Genomic DNA, 18,270 nt, shown 5'->3' on the forward strand with positions numbered 1-18,270 from the left:
TGCATTTCACTTATTTTCCTTAAGTTCTTCCTTTTCTGTGGGTTCATGTTTTACTTTTTTTCTTAAGGCAGTAGATGGAAAAAGCAAATGGATTACTTCAGACACGCCACCTCTCTCCTTTACCACCAGAAAAGGACCAAATTCTGCCTGTTCCCTTATTCTTCTTGGTATAATTGATGGAAAAGTCATTATGCATTTGATTCCTCTTCTCAAGTATTTGGGAAAATAAGAGTAATCATTACCAGATTTGTCTGTCTCATGGTATTACCCTACAGCTGTGTCTATTTGGGGCTTAAAGAGGGAAAGAGACAAATATAAAAGACAATCATGAAGCGGAGGTCTTCTTGGGAAAATTTTGTCCAATAGATGACCATGGCTCCAAATATTTTTCAGATTTACCACTCGAAGCTAGAACACCTCCCAAGCCCCATAAATATATTCACCTGAGATGTTAATTGATAGAGTAAGCCAAGAAATTTATGGTTTGTTGAAAGTAGGGGCAGAACATTTCTCTAGTTCCATTTTCCAGAGAGCACAGACCACATGGGCCTCTGGTTCCCTTATAAGGACCTCGGGTCCCATGGGAATTAGCATTTGGCCAGTCTACAGCAAAATGAGAGCTCCCAACAATCAAGTCTGTATTCAGCCTTACTTCTTTCAGTGACTGGAGCTCTCAAAGATTTCATAGTCCTCATATAACTCCTCCCTGATGCAAAGGGGAAGGTGGAAATCAGTTCTTCTTTAGTGAACCGCCCAGTTTTCTGCTCACAGCCTGGCTACCCCTTCCATAGCAAGCATCTTGTCTATAGCTCCAGTCAAACTGACCTAAAGAATAAAGATATGAATGGGTAGTTTGTGAATTCTGTGGCTTGTTGTAAGGTGAAAATGAGAAAGAGAGAAAGAGGGAAATATTCTCTCTTCCTCACTTAGACCAAACTGTTAATTCTTATGGTTTGGCCACCTGAAATGCCTCCCTGTCTTCTCCACCTGGGGTATCTTACCATCATTCAAGGATGCTTGACAAAAGGCTGTTGGCTGAATTAATGATAGTGAGATGGGCACGGCTTTAGTTTTTAACGAACACCGCAGGCTTGTGAGAAAAGCCGGGAAGATGCGGGTGTGTAACTGTTGGCAGGAAAACGGAACAGGATGTCGTGGCCACAGGTTGTATTTAGGCTTTTGCTATGTTTGAGGGATTCCCGAGTTTCCTCTAGGCATCTCCAATCAGACACACAGAGGATAGAAGGCCATGTCAAGATGAACACAGAGGTTGGGGTGATGTGGCTACTGTGACCACGAGCTCCAGGAACCACCAGAAGCTAAGAGAGAGTGGGAAACAAATTCTCCATCAGAGCCTTTGGGAAGAAGCAACCTGGCCCACACCTTAATTTCAGACTTTTAGCCTCCCGAACTGTGAGAAGGTACATTTCTGTTGTTTTAAGCCACCAACACCATGGTTATTTGTTATGGCATCCCCAGCAAACAAATATAGACTCTTGCCTAGAGGGTGAGAAAGCGTCTGTTTAACGAGTACCAAGGGATGTGGATTTATTACGACTTCTAATGGATTTAATACAATTTCTTGAAAAAAATTTAATGATCACCAATTATGCACCAGTCCCTGTTCTCTGCTTTTAGTCCAGTGGAAGCCATAAACCAATAATCATGCTAGTGAATGCCTAATTATAAAGGAGATGAGGGCTCTGGAGGAAAGGAGCGGGTTTTACGAGCGAATGCAACCGAGGAATCCAGGCTCAGCTGAGGAGCGGGCGGAGTTCTGTGAGGACGTGACTGGGAACACACCGGACTCAGGCCTGGTAGGGCTCTGGCCCTCTGCTTCCCAGTCGCTTTGAGTGGGCACTGAGTGCTTTTCTGGACAAGGTGAACGCACCTTTCCGTGCTTTAAATGATGTTTTGTGAGCTTCCTGATACCTCAGTGGCTTACTAAACATTAGAGCAAATTTTAGAAGTTTATTAAACAACAACAACAGCAAAAAAGATTTTTTCTTTTTTTCTGCAAGCCGTCTTACAACTTTTCATATGGCAATTTATACTGCGCAGCTCCCCCCGAGTGACATGATGGGCCACATCCCCTAAATCATTGGATTCAGAATCCTTTCATCACAGAGCAGCTCATGAGATTAGTGTTCCATGGAACCCATTTTGAGGAACACTGCCTCAGGGCAACTGTTGAGTTCCACAAATGGTTGATTTTCACTTTTCTTCTCTCCTCTTTCTTCTGAGGTGCCTTTCAACAACCACAGAAGATAGCTGAGCATCCCATCGCCCAGAGACCCTGTCCAGGACAGCTAGACCCCCAGGTTGGTCCTCATTGGAACACGAGGAGCTGTGGCCACAGCTGCAAATGAAGGGCATCTTCTAGAAGTAGTAAGTGTAAAAGGAAAAGCCTTTCTGACTGCTTGTTCCTCCACACACCCTTGACCATGAACTCTTGACTACTACACTTGTAAGTAGAACGTCCACAAAGGTGTTAGTAGAAATATGGGTAACAAGTAGGATCCAGGGACGGGACTGGACATTCCCTTCTCATAAGACAAACCAGACTCCAGGCAGGATGGTCTGCAACTGACACCTGTGTTCCGTGCAGTCTAAAATCTCCTAGCATTGTCCTGTTGTATCCTGGGAGATACAATTACAAGCACTGAAGTCAAAGAAGCAAAAAGCATTAAACAATTCCATAACCACAGCAGTAGATGCACACGATTATGTGTCCTGGATCCATTTTAGTTCCCCTGACAGCATCTCAAATGTCCTCATTTCCATGCACATGCCGTCAGTGACTCATCACTCTTTCACACTAACACGGTGCAGGACTTCCTCGTGCTGCCGTCTCTCCATTTGCAACTGGGACAAACAACAGCTTTATTGCTGTTGTGTGTTCAAGGCACCTGACCGTGAAGTGCTGTGGAGCCCTCATGGGTGTGTGTGTAGGTATTTAAATAGTGCTATGCACGAGCAGCCTAGTCTAACAACAATACTAAACTACTAGGAGCATCGGCCAATTAGGGGGTCCAGCTGAATATGAGAGATCGTTGCAACTTTTTGCATTAAATTTGAGCAACACAGGCTTCCTCAGAGAGAATGTGTTGTTTGTTTAATGGTAGCTTGGCATTCGCAGGAAAGATGGGGACTGTAGGTTTGAATCTTGGATGGGCAGCTGATGGTTGCAAATAGCCAGGTGTCACTGGGCCACTCATTCTTCTGTAAAACAGAGATAAAGACACCTTCCTGGCAGGCTATTTGTCAAGAGTAAAGATGAACGTGCAGAATCTTTGGAACATAACACTTTAATTATTTTAATTTTTTAAATTTAATTTAATTATTTTAATTATTTCAATTAACTTAAGGTAAATAAGCCACATGTGACTACTGGCTACCATATTGGACAAGGCAGCTAGGGCTGTTGTGCTAAGCCTGAGCTACACAGAGAAGGCTTCTGGGTCAGTCACCTTGTCTTTCCATGGACACTGTCCCCCAGACCCATCCCTTTCCTATGCCAAGGCCCAGGCCCAAATAAACTCATTCAGGAATAATCATCAATTGTCCCCAGAACCTCCAAAGAGGGAACTGACCCTAATGACAGTCAGAACCTACAGGCTATCCAAGGAGTTTGATAAGAACAGGGTCCAAAAGGGCCAATCCACCAATGATCACTACCACCCTTCTTGGGGCCTTACTTTTCCCCATCAATCCAGGACCTCCAGGTCACAACTTTGAAGTCAAAGGCAAATTCCTCACTATTCAGCCATTATCACAGTTGGAAATTAATTAGCTTACCAGCTTCTTCCCTGGGTGCTAATAGGAGCAGATCCCAGGAATGAGAGACAGGCTCTGAGAGAGACAGAAAAAACAAGTGGCATTGCCTAGGACAGAAGCACAGATGAGAAGATTGGCACCTCGTCCAGGCTTATTTTCTTTGACCAATACCAACTGTTAGAAAAAATGTTGAAATTAACCAGACTTCCAATATTTAAACACAGTGAGATTTCAAATAAAAACGCGTTTTCCCACTCCTCCTGGAACCTTGGGCCCCCTTGTAATGCCCCGATTCACTAGCATCCGACCCCCAGACCACGGGCAGCTGTCCTGCTGAAGTGGGCCAGAAGCTGTCCAGTCCTCTGCAACCCCCACCGCTGCATCCCCACCTACCTTCTCGACTCTCCGGGCTGACCCAGCCGGGATCTGCAGTCATTTGTGGTTGGGATCCCAAAGCAGAGCACAGGCCTGGGCAAGGAGCCTCTGTGAGGGGCTGGGAGAACACGACAGGACATCTTGGTATCTGGGGGCCCGGGGTGCCGTTGGGGAGAGGGTGGACAAAGGGGCCCCAGAGTGAGGGCAGGAGGGAATGAGGGCAAGAGGGAATAAGGAGCTGGAGCACACTTGATTGCAATGCCACCACCTCTACTCTCTGCCTCCCCCCTCACCTGCCATGATAGGTGCCAGACGCTTCTTAGTTTCTTTGGTTTCTTGGAACTGCTTGATCTCCAGCCCCCATAGCTTTTTTCCTCTACTTTTTTACTTCTACTGGAACAATGCCAACCACACAGAAAGAACTCGAGAAACTTAAGTTGCTCCCAATTCAGAATGCCTCCATCAGACCCCTGCCCCCGCCGCCACCTCACAGTTGTTGTTCCCAACTGTCATTCTCCCCACTGAGCACTTCTGTAGACTCAGCCCTGCTTAAGCTCATACTGAAGCTCTGTAGTCACTCCCCACCAAGCTGGGGTTCTTACCTCTGACCTCCACCTCCTGTGGCAGACCAACTCATGGACCAGCACAACACAGGGAGCCAGTCCCTCAACGTGGTCTGGAAGTGGCACTGGAAATTCGTATCCAAGCTGTGACCCACTCCATGATTCTTTTTTTTTTTTTTAAGGTTTTATTTATTTATTTGACAGAGAGAAAGAAATCACAAGTAGGCAGAGAGGCAGGCGGAGGTGGGGGAGAGGTGGGAAGCAAACCCCCTGCTGAGCAGAGAGCCTGATGCGGGGCTCGATCCCAGGACCCTGAGACCATGACCTGAGCCAAATGCAGAGGCTTAACCCAGTGAGCTACCCAGGCGCCCCCCAACTCCATGATTCTAACACTTTTCCTTGCCTTCCTTTTGTAGTTCACCTGTTCCCTTGAGATTTTTCTCCAGATGGGAAGAGAGGAAGGAATCTGGGAAGGTCGCTGGACCTTAAGATCTTTGGAAACAGGAACTATGCATCTCCTTTTGTCTGTCCCTTGCTTCAGCAGAGTCTCTGGCACAGGCTAGAGTTTCTCCAAGTAAAGCTCTGAGGGAGGAAAAGCGTGAGTAGAAGGAGGAAGAACCCGTAGACTGAAGAGAGGTTCAAGGATACAGGTTCAAACACTACTATACCTTTCTCTACCTACATTAAGTAATTTGCATAATCAGAGCTTCTCCTTCCTGATCTGTGAAAAACAAACAATAATATATACTTTGTTGTTGATTGCCGCAATCCTTAGGTACTCGGAATGTCACCTGGCAGCAAAAAACATATACGTTTTTAAGAGCATTAGCTCAGTGGTCCCGATCCTAGGACCTCGTTTTAAGGAACTAATTGAGCAGAAACAACACTGTTCTATGCATCAAAAACTTCATTTGGAATCACAGTCAATAATGGAATATTTAATGTTATCTAGCTGTTCACAACAGGGGAGTCATTGCCCCTGTATGGCATTAAAGCATGAGAGATAATTTTTCACTAATAAAAATAGATATATATGAAGATGATCTCGATACACAGAATCTGTCAGCCTCAATGCTACTATTCTTTTAAAAACCAAATCTGTCCATGTTGCTGTTCTACTTAAAATTATTCAATGGCCAAAAATCCAGGAGTTCATGTTTATGCAATACGAGAAACTGCCAAGCCATTTCCCAAAGTGGATGTGCCTTCTGAGCTTCCCATCAGCAAGGTCTGAGAGTTCCAGTTTCTCTACCTCCTCGCCATATTTATCATGTTTGGTCTCTTTAATTTTAGGAATGCCAATAGGTGTTCACTGGTATCTTATTGTGGTTTGAATTCACATTTCTTGATGACCAAAGATGCTAAACATCTTCTCATGTTTAGCTTCAGTTATTTACCCAAGAGAAATAAAAACATATGTTTACAGAAAGATGTATGTACATGAATGATCATAACAACTTTACAATAGTCCCAAACTGGAAACTTAGATATCCATCAATAGATAAATGAATACACAAATTGTGGTAGAGTCATACGGGGGACGACTACTACTCAGCAATAAAAAGGAATAACCTTCTGACCCACCCAGCAGCGTGGATGAACCACAGTGACATTATACTGAGTAAAAGAAGCCAGATGTGAAGGAAAACATACTATAAATGTGAAATTGTTACATAGGCAGAGTTAATCTATTGTGACTACAAATAGATCCGTGGTTGCCTGGTGCTGGGATTGGAGGGAGTTGTTGACTGCAAAGAGGCACAAGGAAGTTTGGGGAGTGACGGAAATGTTCTGTCTTAACTGGGGCAGTGGTTACACAGGTATGTCTGCCCAAACTCATCAAACCGCACACTTAAAATAGGTGCATTTTACTGTATTTAAAATACCTCAATAAAGATTTATTAAGAAAAGAAATATTCCATCTTCCTCACTATGTCAGACTAAAGTAAAAAATGCTACTGTTACACACAAGGTCCTTGATGATGAGCCTTGTCCATCCCTCTGACTTTGCTTCCAGCTAGAATCCCAGGCGTCTTGCTCCAGCGCTGAACTACCGGCTGCTTCCCAGCCGCCGTATTTTTTTTCATGTCTCTCTAGCTTTCTAAGTGCTGCCCTACTTCCTCACCCCTTGCCTGCTTGTAAGTTGACCCGTTCCTACTCATCTTTCAACATCAACCCAAGCTTGCTTGAACTTCTCTCCAAGACTGGACATAGAACCTCTCTGATACCAACTCACAGCCTCCTCCACACACCTCTAGTCCCCTGTTCTCCTTGTGGCACCATAGCTAGTATTTTTTCTGTCTCCTTTACTGAGCTCCAAGTGTCTCAAAGCCGGGTTCTGTCTTACTACATTCTTAAGCCCTAGCACAGAGCTTGGCCCGTGTGGCTGGTGAATGTTGAATGGATGAATGGGTGGATAAATGAATAAATGAACAAATGCCCGATCTGCCATCAGAAGGACCCCGTAAGGATCAAATAAAATAACAGATGAATCCCTGCACTCTGTTTTGGGGGCATTTGACTTGACCCCTTCATCGAGTTGAGTGGCTAAGACCATACACCCTGAGAACTTCCACCAGGGTATTACCAGTAAAGAGAACTTTGCCAATTGCTATCCTGGCATCAGGGTGACAGATGTTCTGAGATGAGAGAAGCTCCTGAGCTGCTCCTAGCTTGACTCTAGGAACTCCTGGAGTTGACAGTGGTGGCTGCATTCCCTCCATTGGGTAGCACCCCTCAAATACAGTTCTTCATTTCTGTAACATTTTTCACTATTTTATACAATATTTGTTCACTGATATATGTAACCTAATTATACTGGCCCTTCTAAAAACATCTGTTTCAGTTTAATGTACATGCTTTAATTCCAGAACATTCTGAGCAGTGTCACCACTACCGCCAAGCAAACACAAGGCAGCATTGCCCTCCTTCAGAAAGACCTCCTTGGCTATTTCCTTGATGATGTCGCATTGGTGCAGCTTCTTCACATGATTGGGATCCATTTTCTTCACCTTCACTGGAGCTCCAACAAGAAACACCTGGAATCCTGCCAAACCCTCCTCCCTCTCATCACCTTGCTGCTTCAGCAACGTCCCTCAGTACCCAGTTCCATTCTGTCAACACTACCTCCAGCTTAAGGAAGACTGACAACCAACCTAGGTGTCGTTTTCTTGAATGAAGGGAACGGAGGCATTTTATACCCTGCCATCATTCCTTGACCTTCCACTTTTGTTTCACGTGTGCTTTCCTTTTGTTTTGGCCAGAATTCATCAGAGACCCATGTGGTCTCTCCTCTTGCACAACAGTCACTCATGGTCTTTTTTACCACCTGACCCTGAAGGTTAATCTGTCAAGGTAAGTGAAATCTCTCCACCAAGTCAGTGCTCGAAGGCAAGTAGGTGAGCCTCTGAAAGGGAGAGTCCGGGAAGGCTGGTGAGAGGGAGAAGAGTGTCAAATGCAGAGCTGGGTTCCCCGATCCTTTTTTTCAAGTCACAAGGAAGGATTCCCTGGTTCATTTAGTTATTCATTCTTTCAACCTGGCTAGATGTCACAGAAGTGGCCTCGTCTCTAATATGGGCCCAGAGCTCTGGCTCTGTCAGGAATTCCAAAACTCCCCAATACTGCCCCTGCTTGCCCTGGAGAGGAATGTTCTGTGGACATTCAAATCCACCGAGAGCTTAAAGATGGTGCTTTTGGGAGCGGGCCAGGCGACAGAACGAACATTATCAACAATCTCTTCTCTGAAAAGATCTGAGCCATGGGAACAAACAACCTAAGTCTGTCATACCACAAGAGAAGGAAAGGGGGGGATTGGAATGTTTGCTTGTATTTTCCTAAAAAATCCAGTGAACCGTGAACCTAAACTTTACACCTGAGGCAAACTGGGAATTGCTATTTTAACAAAGCACAGCTTAGAAAACAACCTGCACTCGTTTTGTGTCTTGGCCAGCCCCAGAGAGATTTCTGGCAGCGTTTTATGGGTGACTAATACTCAAGTTAAAGTCAACACGGGTTTTCCAAACACAGCATCTCTGGGGGCAAAGTGTGGACTTTTCACCTGTCTGCCACGGCTCTGCTTTGCCCCATGGGATCTGGGAAGAAGGTGTTTTTGGTGGAGGCATACGATGGAGCTTTGAAGCTGCTTGTGAGTGTGATGGTCTGATCTAAGCTCTCTCTTCTGGTCGGTTGGTTCTCTCTAGTAGAGAAGGACTGGAGAGCGCATGTGCACCATGAGACCGGAAGTGCACTGGTTTATCCCATAAACATCTGTGGATCTCCTGCCTCCCCGAGGGGCCACTGGGGAATACCAAGATGACTAAGCCACAGTTGCATGACGGCAGATAGGAAAACAAATAATTAAAATAATGCAGCCAAGTGCTGAATAAGGTTTGTACCCAAGGGCCATGGGAGCACAAAGAGGGAAAAATTAATTCTGTCAGAGGGAGTCAAGGAAGGTTGTAGAGAAGGTCACCTCTGAGCTGATCCTTAACAGAGGAGTTGGAATGTTCAGGTGAGAAAGGAGAAGGCAGGCCTTCCCCCCGGCAGAGGGGACAGCAGACATGAAGGCATGGAGGCCTGAAAGCCCCGTGACAAGTGTGGTGTGTCTGAGGTCCAGGGCAGGTGGGGTAAGGGCAAGGGCATGGGGTTGATACACAGGTTGGGATCCGGTGTGTAGGCATGGGTGCCACACTAAAGGATCCAGACTGAATTCTTTGGGAGACACAGAAGATTTTCAGCGTGAGTGTGATTTATCAGATTTGGAGCAAAGACATCGCAGGCAGCTAGTAAAGGGCACGTGGAGCAGGGAGGTCAGAGGCTTGTACCGTAGGCCAGCTAAGGGGAAATAAAAGCTAAAATAAGTTCACTGTGATAGAAATGGAGAGAGGAGCCAGGCATGTTGCCTTGGGAAAAATGAAGTCACGGCACTTGGTGGCTAATGAGATTTGGAGGGTGAGGCGGGAAGGGTGTCCAGGGGAATTTGGAGGTTTCCAACTTGGCCAACCGAGTCCATGATGGGGGGCGGGGGCGGTAACTGAGCTAGGAAACTGAACACAAGAGGTGGAGAAATTAGTCCCTGCTCATTCAGATGTTTAGTGTACAATAAGAAGATACGGACCACGCCAGGTAAAGGTGGTTGCTTTCACAGAGACGCAATTTTTAAATCAGTTGCTATAAAACCAACACTTTCCTTTTATTGTGGGTGGTGTTAGACTCACATTCTTCAGGGTGACGAGTGAATACAGTGTTGCTGTCAGGCCTCCCTGTCCTAGGCAGTGTTCCCCAGGGTGACTGGCAGTGAAGAGCAGACTAGGCATTCTCTGTCTTCCTCACCACCAGCATATTCGTTGAGCGCCCCGGGCATGGAGGTCAGTGGGGAGATTACTGAACAGAGAGGTCAGGCCTTGGCGGGACTGCGTGGGATCCCTACGAGGAAATGGGGTGCCATTAGGTGTAGTATTTGCCCCCGGGGCAGATGGCAAGGGAAGGGTGGGGGAGAGGCCCTGCGGGAGCAGCCGTGGGACCTCAGAATGACCACTTCCTTCTCCCTTTGGTCGGAGCAGCTCCAGAAAATGGCGGCTGTGAGCCAGGAGGCTGATTGTCACTCAGCGTGATTGGCCACCCTGGGTGACCATGTGCCAGGCACAGCCTGGGCAACAAGTACGGAGCAGTCCCTGTCTCAGGAGGCTTCAGTCTGACATGGGCAATGTAAATATCTACGCCCAATGAGCAGAACGCAGAAGGCTGAAAACAGAGATTAGGAGAGGCTAAGGAGAGGCCCATCAATCAGAATCTTCCAGAAAAGACAGGATTTCTGAAAGCCACGAGCTGCTTTCCGCGTGAGGAGCAGGAATGGCGGGTGTTCCAGGGGTGAAGGGGCCAGGCTGGTGCAGACCCAAGAGAGGGGCGCCCCACCTTCCTGGTGGAAGGTGAGGCTGGAAGGGTGTGGGGCAGGAAGGTCCCTGAGGGCCTGGAGCAGGAGGCAGAGTGGCTAATCGGCAGCCATTCAGGGTTTTTGAACAGAGGTTCTCTTCTTGGGAATGATCATTTCAACAGTCATATCTGAGCTGTGAGGGCTGGGGAGAAAATGAGAGATGAGATCAATTAGGAGACAGCGGGAATACGAAGTAGGAATCTCACTTTTACTAAGGCAAGTGCTGAACTGAAACATTTTTACCTAATTGTATATGATCGGGATTATTGATCCCACTCTATAGTTTGGTGAAAGCAAAGCTCAAAGACTTAAGAAACAGGTCCCTGTAGGTGGCAAAGCTGATTCACAGCGGCGTCTTTTGGACTTCCAAGCCTGTTGTCCCCTCTGTCCTGTACTGGAGGCAGGTCCTGGCGTGAATGGAAAGGACGGTGATTTTCAGCCCTGGCTGAAAGTTAGAGTCACGTAGGGAGCTTTATGAAATCACGATGTCCGGGCTGCACCCCGGACCAATTAATCAGGTCCTCCAAGAGTGGACCCCAGACATCAGTATTTATGTGAAGTTCCCAGGTGCTTCCCGTGTGCCACTGACTTTGAGAACCACTGTTGCAACAGAAGTTGCAAAGGGAGTAATTGATCATGGTTGCTCGGAAGTGTAAACACTGAGAGAGGAGGAAGGAAGGAGGCGACCGTAGGATTTTTTACTTGGATAAAGTCTGAACGAGAGGCTAATGGGGAAACAAGGAATTTATGCTTATAATCCTTAACTTTTTACTCTTATAGCGTGCTGTCCGGTGGAAATGCCCAACCGATGTTTGTCTTCCGGGGTTTCCGAGGCGGGACCGAATCAAGCTCAACATGTCAGCACGACGGTGTGTGGGGCCAGCTCACCCCCACCTGGGAGAGCCAACTGAGACCTTTTCCAACATTTTGCAAACCAGTTATGAATGCGGCCACCATTAACAATCAAATCATAAAACCTTACAATTAAATAATCTTAAAAACAAACATAGTAGCTTCTCAAAACTCATCCCTTCCTAATGGCTTTACCACGCTTTACTTTTTTTTTTTTTTTAATCTGTCTTCTTGGGGTTATTTACGTTTATTTCATCCGTGTGAAGAGAAAATCCTATAACAGTGTCATAACGTACATCTCTCCCGCGCTCCACATCGGTCATGTGGACAGCTTGAAATTGGCCATGAAGAGGAGTATTTACATGGTAAAAATTGGCAAAAACTGTAAATTAGGACTGCCCCCCTCCCCAAAGAGCCAGTTGTTAAACATCTCCCAGCCATCACGACCTGAAACCATGTGATGGTCTCTGCAGAAAGGCCAATGTGTGAGCGCGCCCCAGGAGCCCCCACAAAGGCGAAACAAAGAGAATAAGGTAGAAACTAAGACCCCACAGATGAGGGGGAGAAATCAATGCCAGAAACACTTTCTAATGCTGACTGATATTTCCCCACACACAAGCTCTTTGCACTTACTCAGGTCCTTTGGGATCGCTGCTATTCCAAATAAACCTGTTTCATTTAGCTCCGTGAATAAGAAACTTCTAGTCAGAGAAGATATATTTTATATGCACACATAAAAATACTCTGTTTATATAGCACTTTCCTTTTAAGGAGCTCACACCAATTACACATGTTCTCATTATTCCTAGGAACACCCTGGGGAAGTGGCTAGGTAGTGGAGGAAATCGGAAGGAATGAAAAAACTGTTAAATTAGAAATCAGGGCATTACCTAGCCCGAGTACTATAAGCAATCTTTCTTCTCCTGCTGCAGGAAACCCTGACTTCAGATCTTGAAAGCGTCCTGCTTAAGAACATTCTAGAATAGGACTTGTATTACTGGCCTGGCATTTTCCCAAGGGCATGGCTATGGAAACCACCCCTCTCTCCCTTCTCTCCTCCTCATTCTTCTGCTATTTTGGCCCTACCTCCTAACTTGGGCCAGACTGGAGTTTACAGTCCAAGCCTGCCGGCCCCGAATCCCAGGGACTTCCCCAGGGCCAGCCGCAGGAAAAGAGATGAGCCCTGGATGGGAGCAGCTGCCACTGTATCAGGAGACCTTCCCGCATGACTCACTGTCTCTGTGATGCCTGTTCCTGGGCTCAGTGCCAGTGACACCACTGTCCCCCTCTGCACCAGCTGCTTTGTCCCACGGGAAATCCAAACGGCTCCCCTGTCTTTCCTCAGCACATCCCTGTGAGGCTCTGGATGATTCCAAATCGGTCCTTTGGAACACAAGTCCATGTTACTCTAGTGCCAGCATCTTCTCCGTCCACTCGAGATTGATCTGCCACAGAGCAGAGGTTACTGCTGATGAAAGCTGGAGGAAAGAATAAACTGACGTGCATGGGTGCCCAACACAGAGGCAAACCGAGAAAGGCAAAGAGAGAAATGGAAATAGAGACAGAGAACGGAGAGGGGCAGAGAGTTAGAGAGGAATTCCTAAACAGAGATGTGATTATTCGTAGTTCTGTTTTGACTAAGAATTTCACTATTTGTTTGTGACTGGTAGATCTTCCTGATGGGTAACCTTGGGCTCCCCCCAGGCCAGACCCACATGTGACAGTGTCCCCTTCACAAGTCCTCTGCAGACCATCCTGAAGGAGGAGGAGTCATAGCTCCTCCAAGAGCACTGCCATTGGGAGCATTCATCTTTGGCCAAATACCACTGGCTATTCAGATTGTGGAGACGCAGTCAAGTTCGAAGGAGACACCCCAGATTCCCAACAAAGACTTCAGAATGGCCACAAAAATGGCAGAAATTCTCCCACTAGTGTGCTCCCGGGCTCTCCCTTGCACCAAGTTGTGAGGTGCTGAGGAGTTCCCTGAGATCCAAGGACCCTCAGCCCCAGCTGGAGTGGCCTTGGAAGCAGCCAGCGGTCCACACCAGCCACACCACACAAACAAGTCAGTGAAGTGGAAGCAGCACTAGGTCAGAAGACAGGGGACAGGGTTTCATCGGCCCAGATCCTCAGAACTTCTGGGGAGCCCAGGCTGCTCATCGGTGAGATGCCAGGGTAAGACTGGTCATTCATCGCACAGTCATGTTCTGAGCACCTCATGGCTGTCAAGCACCGCGTTGGGCTCTAGAAACAAAAACCAGACGGCCCACAGGGACCCTGGGGACACCAACAAGCCCGTAGCCCATGGACTCTGGAGGGCCCGTCTATCATATATTCTTTAAATAATTTCACAGTGGCAAAAGGGCTTCTCGAAATCTCCTGAACTGATGAATTCAGCTCCTCCTAAGAGGAATCATGTTTTGTTTGTTTGTTTGTTTACATTTGAGTGCCCAACCTAAGCGACTTGACACTTGAGTGTGTGGTTATCTGAAATGTTAATCAGGCCTCACCGCATCCCCTAGAGACATAGGTGCTGCTCCACCTGCCACCATCAGAAATGTGCTGTAGGCTCCTGTCTGCTCCGGGCACCAGATGCACCACGTCAAAGAGGCACAGCCCAGCTGTCCAGAAGCCTCTAGAAACCCTGGACCTCACCCACATAAAGGACAAACAAACAACTGAGCAAACTGGGATAAAATTGTGCTGTCACACCCACAAAGGAAATGCAAACGAAGAACCCAGCCGGTGAAGAAGGAAGATGGCGGGCGGGGGCAGTGAGAAGGGATCCATGAGTTTGCACAGGCCAGACAACGCGGCTGGGGATGTGGGGTCACTCCTTCCGTCTCGCTGGTCCAGGGTTGCCAGAGTCTTTTGAACGGTGGACAAAAGAGGATAGAGAGAAATGCAGTGGGGACCCAGGAAAAAGGTCCCGCGGTGACGCCATGGCCCAAAGCCTTGGGGACATGGGTGCAAAGTCACAAAGCCAGGACAAAACCTCTCCAGCACTTTACTCTGGCTCCTTCCACAATCCCCCACACACACCCCCTTCCACTCCCTTCCCCCCTGAACATCGTACAAGAGAGCCTCTTATTGTGTTAATATCAGGGGGAAAGTGACTAAGACTGGGGTATGACTAAGGAAAATAAAACTAGGAAGGGAGTCTCAAAAGCTCGCCCCCACCCCCAGGTTACTTGGCTCATTCCCTGATTCCGTCAGTTCACAGACTCTGACATAAAAGGCAGGAAGTTACTTACGCTAAACAAAGGTCCTTAGATGTCAGGAAATTAACCTGGGAAATCGGAGCCAAGAGCGATTAAAGGCGCTGCACTCAGAGTTCAAAAACCACTATGGCGTTAGATCAAAAGCTGTTTGCTGGGCACCCCAGGCTCGGCTCTGCCCGACTGCACATCCCGGAAAACCTGGCCACAGGGCCCACACGCCTGTGTGCTGGGCATTTGCTTCTCAGATCTATGCCTTGTGACTCTTCTTGTCATAACAGTTTGGATGCCTGCCCTTGGAGCCTCAGCCCCAGAAGAGGCCCTGGCCCGCCCCGCTTATCCATGAGGGAAGATCACACTGCCCTCACCTCGGAGGGGTTCCAGCAAGTGATCCCCCCAGGAAACAAAGAAAGTCCTTAAAAGGGGGGGGGGAGGTAAACTGGGGAAACTGACCCTCTCAGCTAAGAAAACAAAGGCCTCGTAGAGAGTGGAAAGGTCAGAGTAGAACAAACCATAGAGTTATAAGAATCATTATTTGTGTCCCCGGCACAAATCTCGGCTTTTTTTGAGTCTCGGCTTCCTAATCTTTGCCATTAAAGGGTTGGACTAGGTGTTATGATACCTTCTAGTTATCATACCCTGAAATTTTTTTTTTTAATTTATTCATGTGAGAGAGAATGAGAGAGAGCATGAAGCGGGGAGGGTCACAAGGACCCAATATGGGACTCGATCCTGGGACTCCATGATCATGAACTGAGCCAAAGGCAGTTGCTTAACCAACTGAGCCACCCAGGCACGCGATATCCTGAAATTCTTAAATAGCTTTAGCATTTTACATCACAATGAAATCGTCAAGGGATTTGCACACCATTCCATTTGTACCTCCAGCCGTGAGCATTAGCCTCATGTACAGAGAAGTAAAATGAGGCCCCAGAAGGCGCAGCAGCTTGCCTGACATCACCTAGCTGGCTGAGAGCAGAGCCCGCGATAGACCCTCATTCTAGTGACTTCTAGTCCATTGCCCTAGCAGGGTCATGATGGAAAATGACACTGTCCCCAAAATGACTGAAAGAACATTTGTAATCACAAGCTCAGCAAGAGTATGAGGGAAGTCCTTTTCTTATTTTTGGTTTTTTTTTTTTTTGGAGTGTAGTTGACACACCATGTTAAATTTGTTCAGGGTGCACAACGGAGTGATTCAACAAGTACGTAAATTATGAAATGCTGGCCATGACAAGTGTGGTTACTCTCTGTCACCATACGATATTGTTAATATATTATTGACTCTATTCCCTATGGGGTCAGGGTATTTACTGGGCCAGGCTCCTGGGACATGGAACTCTCAGAACTGTCCCACCCCATGGTGGCTTCATCATAGTATAAAAACCTCCTTTTGAATCTACAGAGGTTAGGTTAGTTGGATTAGCTGGAGAGGAAGCAGTGAGAGAAGTATAATTTGTCTGTTCCTTTAGGAACCGGCCCTGTCCCCCCCTCTGAATGTGGTGACTCTTTGGGCCACACCCACTGTCGTCCAGAGCTGGCTGGACCAGGGAGAGGAAGTCAGAGCTGCTCGCTCTGGACGTGGACACCTAGAAAGGGTTCTTCAAGCATTTATGAACCTGAGCTCTTCAATCACTGTAGTAATCAGCTTTCTCCAAAGAAGCAGAAACAATTGGATGTCTGTGGATTGAGAAAGAGATTTATTATAAGAAATTGGCTCATGCAGTTATGGACCCAGTAAGTCCCAAGATCTGCAGAGTGAGTAAGCAAGCTGGAGACCCAGGGGTGCTGATGGTTTAGTCCCAGGCCACAGGCTGGAGGGCTCAAAACCCAGGAAGAGCTAATTTCTCAGTTTGAAGCCTGTCAGGAAGAAGGAATTCTGTTACTTAGGGGAGGGTCGGGGTTTTTTTTGTTTTTGTTTTTGTCTATGCAGCCTTCAACTGATGCGATGAGGCCCACCCACATTGGAGGACACAATTTTCTATACAGAGTCTATCGATTTAAATCTTAATCTTCTCCAGAAACACCTTCACAGAAACACCCAGAATAATGTCTGACCAAATATCATGGTACTCCATGGCCCGGTCAAGATGACACATAAAATTGACCATCATAATCATATAGAGAAGGGCCGGGTGAACAATGAGAAGCCAGCACCCAGGTGAGGCCAAGAGAGGAAGCCCAGGGTTGTAAGAAAAGCTAGCTTAAACTTCCTCTCTTTAAAGAGTGAAAAGTTGTCATTCTCCCTGAGGGATAAGAGAAGGTACTGCCCAGAGGCCTTCCAGATCCATGAAAGTCCCCTGTGTCCTTCTAGTCCCCCCTCCTCAACTGCACTGGTTTGAGTGGGTTTCTCTTTCTGACAACAAAACCACTTGTGATTAGAATGAGCACACTGTGGATGTCTTTGAATTTTCTAGGTCATCCCATTCTCCCCAGCTTCAGACCAGCCAGTAACCAAGTGATAGACCATTCTGTGTGTCACATATTGCCGGGTTATGCAAACTTGTACTCTTGGTTCGTGGTCAGTTTTGTAGTTTGGTCATGTACGAGCCCCCATAGGCTGTTGAACGTTCAACATTTTATTAATTGAAATAAAATGTTTCCATGCAATTTGGGTTTGAACGAGGTTCTTTTGACCAATAATGCTGAGGACAAAGAGTTATTCAGCTCGAGAGAGATCTTATACAGCTGCTCAGTACCCAGTTAACAGTGCAGTGTCACTGTTCTCAACTCCCTTTTCTTCAAAAATTTTCTGAGGGAAATCATATATTAGGGGGTTTTCATGAATTCAGGAATGTGTGGGGGCCCAGGCTAAGTCCCTTCCCAGTGCCATAGGTCATTGTCACAAGCATCATTTTTTAGAAATCTCTGTCAACTCTACTATTAAGCTCTTCGGAAGATGGGCCCCGTGCCTGACACAACTTTGGGGCTCTTCTACTAGAATGCAGTACCTTGGATCTCATAAGTGCACAGTCCATTTTCAAGAGAACTCTCTCATTTGATTCTCACAGGATTTTGTTATTCTCAGTTTTATAAATCAGCCTCAGCTAAGTTCTGCGGCAATAACAGACACCCCTCAAATCTCAGTGTTTACTGCAGTCCGGTTTCATGTCTCATTCACGTTCTTCCTGCACTAGGGTCATGTGCAGCCATTCCCTGTGCCCTTCCTCCCGGCACCTAATGACAGAGAGAAACAGAGTGGCAGACCACACATTGTCTCCTCAGGTGTCTTGACAACAGTAGCACGGTTCCCGTTTGCCAGCCAAAGCAAATCTCATAGCCAAGCCTGGCGTCCATGGGGCAGGGATGGATGGCGCTTCCATGGGCAGGCATGATGCCAAAAATCGCATGTGGGACCAGGAAGCATAATCCTTCCCCTGAAAGAGACAGCAAAATTATGAACACAGATACCGCAGAGCACACTGCTTTCCAAACAGACCAATGAATAAAAACTGAGATGAAGCAATTGCCTGATCAACCCTCTTATTAGTGGCCGACTGAGTATTGGAAGGAAATCTTAAGCCTCCAGATGGCATCTGCCTTCATTCCATCA

General features: G+C 46.9%; 1 long non-coding RNA gene across 1 annotated transcript; it reads left to right on the forward strand.

Annotated features, from left to right (window-relative positions):
- The first annotated feature begins 2,169 nt into the window (after positions 1-2,169).
- LOC101677786 lies at positions 2,170-11,636 on the forward strand. Its single transcript, XR_001180631.2, has 3 exons — positions 2,170-2,388; positions 7,586-8,069; positions 11,428-11,636. It is a non-coding gene; the product is annotated as an uncharacterized LOC101677786 (long non-coding RNA).
- Positions 11,637-18,270: the final 6,634 nt, after the last annotated feature.

This window comes from Mustela putorius, unplaced genomic scaffold (assembly GCF_011764305.1).
Source record: "Mustela putorius furo isolate JIRA1106 unplaced genomic scaffold, ASM1176430v1.1 tig00000179_pilon_pilon_pilon, whole genome shotgun sequence".
NCBI lineage: Eukaryota > Metazoa > Chordata > Mammalia > Carnivora > Mustelidae > Mustela > Mustela putorius.